The sequence below is a fragment of the Palaemon carinicauda genome, chromosome 5 (genome assembly GCF_036898095.1).
Source record: "Palaemon carinicauda isolate YSFRI2023 chromosome 5, ASM3689809v2, whole genome shotgun sequence".
In the NCBI taxonomy this organism is placed as follows: domain Eukaryota; kingdom Metazoa; phylum Arthropoda; class Malacostraca; order Decapoda; family Palaemonidae; genus Palaemon; species Palaemon carinicauda.
This window is the reverse complement of record NC_090729.1, coordinates 36,233,355-36,238,666: the sequence shown is the minus strand read 5'-3', so window position 1 is coordinate 36,238,666 and position 5,312 is coordinate 36,233,355.

The window sequence follows — 5,312 nt, the reverse complement described above, 5'->3', positions numbered from 1 at the left end:
ATACCATAGTTTATTGATGATTTTATTTATATTTCACATTGTTTCCATATATGCATTGAATAGATGAATGGCCAGCTCTTAGAATAAACCTCTCTTAGATAGATATAAATACTATATGAAAATTATATAAGATTTACCTTGTGAATTTCATTTAATTTTTATTTCAAGTTAGCACAAGTAAATTTATGTTATTTTTTGTGAACTACCTTTTATTTCATCTATGTCGGTTTTTGTAGTCTTTTGTTATCTAATTGTGATTGTTGTTGGATTGTTGCCTGATATGAACGAGGGCTTTACTGCGTTAAAAGCTAAGACATTAATTCCAAGGTTCACAGAAGGGTCTTCTGATAACTTCTTCAATCATTTTGAAATGGTCACAGTGACAATGAAATTGCTAGAAGATAAATGGTCTTTGTTATTGCAGAATACGCTCTTTGGGAAGGGCCACAGTGCTTACTAATCCTCAACTCAGGACCAATGGATGGAGTATGAAAAAGTTAGGGGGAATGTGTTGTAAGTGTGTCAGAATACCCCTGAATGATATAAATGAAGGTTCAAAAGTTTGAAAAAGAACGAGAAAAGAACTTTCCTGGATTACATTTCTAAGGCACGGCGATATTTTAAGAGATAGATAGAGGCTTCCAACGTGAAGGAAATGGCTGATTTAGAAAAATTGATAATTATTCAGCAGTATCTAACTGACTCTGTGCCTAATAGTAGAGCATATACCAAAAAAGATACGTAAGACGAAATGGTGATTTTGAATTCGTTGTATTAGGATGAGTGTCAGCATTTTGTGAAGTTTAGTTAACGGTCCTGTAGGAATATTAGAGATTTGTATTGTAATCTGGTTATCTATTTTTCATTAAGTGTCAAACTTTTATACTATATCATTTAGATTCAATTTGAAACATTTGTATAATTTTTATTGTCGTATCTCTTTTGTCTTAGTCCGAGGTTTATTCAGATATAACATTTAAAGTCAAGTAATTATATAATTTCAGATCGTAACATTTCTGTCTTAATCAGTTTTGTTCAGCCTTAATTTTTTGGAGTGACCTATTTTATTATTGTGTTCATCTTTTTTTCAAATTGTTGTAATTTGTAAAGAGCGTATTATTCCAGTCTATTGTTTAAAACCAGATTTGGCACCTATCCCGTTAAAAACCACAATAAATTATGAATAATAATTTTGAGTATTTACCCGGTTTGATTTTAAGTGTACTTAAGTGACCTTTGGATATTCAGTACTTTATATATTGCTATCGGGGAAAATTCTATCTGTCTCAGAATCTGTGTATTATTATTCTAAAGTGTAAAAGTTTGGATATAAAAGCAAACATGTGAGTTTGAGATTCGAGAGATTGAGTATATATATATATATATATATATATATATATATATATATATATATATATATATATATATATATATATATATATATATATATATATATATATATATATATATATATATATATATATATATACTCGTATATTATATGTTTGGTTCCTGGTTACAAGCCATAGTATAATATATTTTTAGTGTCCAGACCAGGGAGCCATATTCGTATAAAATATATTTCTTAGTGCCACGACCTGGGATTCATAATCGTACAAAATGTTTTTCGAGCAAGGACCCACGAACCATCGCCATATAACATATTTTGGTGCCCAGACCCTTGGAATCTGATGAGTCTGTTTCAAGTATTGGTGATAACATGACAGTGTTTCTACTAAAGGTATTTGAATAGTACAGTGTTGATAGGATTTTGAGCATTGTTAGTATATTATTTTTTGAAGAGGCATTAAGTAGCATGAAATTAAAAGATGGAACAGTTTAACATTCAAAAGTTTTTGAATAACCCAAGTGTTCAGGAATTACCAAAATTTAATGTAACTAAAGCTCAGTGGCTGTCTATTCTAATGGCATGTGGCGGTCATGCAACGTGTGGGATGATTAAACACCAAATCAAGTGTCCAACCCTAGAACCATTGATAAACTCGGAAATGTCTGAAAAGAATATTATGGAAGGCTATGAACTGTTGGAGGAAGCTAAGGAAAATTTTTTAACAAAGCAAAGACTGGGAAACCCCAAAACTGAAGGCATTGAAGCAGATAAGGTTGTAGAGAAGATGGTAGAGAAGGAAAACGACGTGGGAAGGAAATGGAAGAGAAACTACGAGAAGAAGCCCGTGAGATTGCAAGACATGCGAGGGTAAAGGAAGCAAGGCGAGAAAAAGAAGAGTGAAAAGAATGAAAAGAATATCAGACGACATGCAAAAGAAATAGAGGTGTGAGAATCGAGATATGCATGGGAGTTAGAGCTGTTGCATGGCCGGGCACTGCTGACTTCGCAAACCGAGAAGGCTCCTACTAAGCACGATCAAGTGCGTAATGTGCCGAAAGCCCATAGGTTAATTCCAAGGTTCACAGAAGAGTCTCCAGATGAATCTTTTGATCCTTTTGAAACAGTCGCCGTGACAAAGAAATTACAAGAAGATAAATGGTCAGTGTTATTACAGAGTTTGCTCTTTGGAAAGGGAGGCAGTGCTTACTTATCCTTATCACAGGACCAACAAATTGAGTATGAAAAAGTGAAGAGGATCGTGCTTTACGTGTATCAGAATACCCTTGAATACTATAATGGAAAGTTCCAAAGTTTAATAAAGGACAAGAAAATTAATATCCTGGATTATGCTTAGAAGGTACGACGATGTTTTAAGAGATGGACTGAGGCTGCTAACGTAAAGGAGATGGAAGTTATAGTACTAAAGCTGTATGTACAAGGAATTGCGAAACACCTTCGAACTTACTTAAGCAAGGGAGTTGAAGAAACTTCATAAAGCTGGTTTAGCTGGATAAACATTATAATAACATTAGTTGTAAACCATCCTCTGCCATGAAGTTTCAACCATCGTTCCAACCAAGTGTCAAGTATTCGCTAAACCAAGGAAACCAGTTCTGTAATAACTACCAGAACAAGTTCAAATGTTACAAAGGAAGTAGCCCCAGTAGTGTCCATAAGCAGAAAGCAATAGTACCACAACAACAAACGTTAAATTGTCCTCCTTCATATATCGTGAAAGACGTGCATAAGGTTAATATTGTCTGTTTTAAGTGTAGCAAGAGAGTCCATATCAGTAAGGAATGTTGTTCAAACAACCAAAAGCAGTTGCCCTAGGTATTAAGGATAATTCAACTTCAGTGAATGTGGAGAAAAGGAGGCATTCAGGAAAGAACGGGGAGGAAAATGAATCAGCCACCATTTAAGCAGCAAACATGATGAACCCAAACGGCATGGATGGTGACCAGACAGTTTGATACTGGACATTTCGATAGCAGACATTTTGATACCGGACATTTAGCTATTGGACATTTTGTGACTAGGATTTTTTGTTACCGGTCATTTCAATACCACTAATTATATGTGTGTGTGTGAATATATTGGAGTGTATTTCAAATGATATATATATATATATATATATATATATATATATATATATATATATATATATATATATATATATATATATATATATATATATATATATATATATATATATATATATATATATATATATATAGTGATATCTAAATGACCGGTAACAAGAAATCCTAGTCAAAAAATGTCCAGTAGCGAAAAGTCCGGTATCAAAATGTCCTACAACCAGCATGGATGCCTGTAAACCATATATTTAAGAGGGAATGTTAGCACCAGTATACGGGAGTGAGAGAACCCTGGTCAGGATATTGTGTGACACAGCTCGTAACTATAGTGTGGTGGTTCAAGGAGTACACCAGTTGGTGGAACAGTCTCCCAGAGGGGACTCAGTTATTTTGAAGGAATAGGAGGTGAGGAGGTCACCCTTGTTTACCTTTTAAAATTATCATGCCAGTTGATGACAGGTAATTTTGACGTTAAGGTAAAGATTTCAATGGCTGTCGAAGGAGTAGACGTCCTGCTGGGTATTTAGTTTAGTGCAGCGTCATTTGTGCTTTGTCCTATTATAGTGGAGAATTCATATAAGTATACTCCTATGACGGAACTCGAGAAGAACTACTTGTCTCTGTCGAGAAGTATGAAGAAGAAATTTCCTGCAGTAGAAGAAAAAGAAATCTAAGGAGCAATGAACCTAGAAGATTTTTTTTTCAAAGAAGAGGTTTCCCTTGATAGTACGCAAGAGGAGAATTCCCAAGTAAGCCTAAGTGAAGAAGAACGACAGATAAGTGGACATGAGGACAAAGAAGAAAAATAAATCGAAGGAGCAATGAACTTAGAAGATTTGTTTTCTGAAGAAGAGGAACGAACGACGATTGGACAGGAAGACAAAGATGAAAAAGAAATCTAAGGAGTAATAAACTTGTAGGAGGTTTTTCCCGAAGAAGATGATTCCCTTGATGATAGGTAAGAAAGGAACTCAGGAGTAGGCCCGAGCGAAAAGGAACGACTGACAATTGAACAAGAGGACAAAGAAGAAAAACAAACAAACAAAGGAGCAATAAACTTGAAGCTGACTGAGAGAGCGGTCTAGCATGGTGTGAGTAGAGTTCGAGAGAGGGATACTTGGCAGCTCTGGCCTTTTGCTCGGCCCACCATAGTTCCTAGTTCGTTGGTAAATTTCAACAAACTGTTAGCTTTTATATATAAAAAAAGGTGACCCCAAGGTTACATATACCAGGCTGACACTTGCAGGAATTTGGCCACAAATTTGTCGTGGTATGTCTTGCCATTTTGGGGCACGAACTGGGAGGCTACCGCACTATTCACGGGAAGTTCACGATGAGTTCACGACGAGTTCACAATAAGTTCATGAATGCGTGCCCATTACTGTCCACTATGACAACAACTGGCCCGAGGAGTTCACGCACAGTTTGTGCATAGTTTTGCAAAGTTTGCGCACCTCCAACATTTGCACAACAAGTATACGCAGTTCGGTGGGTGTCTTGCCAACTTGGTCACGCCATATAAAAATGGGGCCTCTCCAACCCTTGGTCATTTTTGGATTGGCTTTTGAAGAGACAACACGCTTAATGCCAGAGACACAATCATTGCAGAGAAGAGAAGATGCCCATACCTGACAGCTGCTCTAGCCATTGTAGTGGAGCAGCAGAAAAGGCTTGCAGAGGCAGAGGAGCAAGAAAAGGCAACCTCACCTTGACAAGACACGCAAAGGAAAGTGTAGGTCAGGGAATGGTTGACCAAAAGGCTCGAGTTTGGACAGTATGACAGTCTACTGATTGAACTCGGCAAGGAAGATGAAAGGGGCTACAAAAATTACCTCAGAATCAAAGCTGACCTGTTCCAAGAA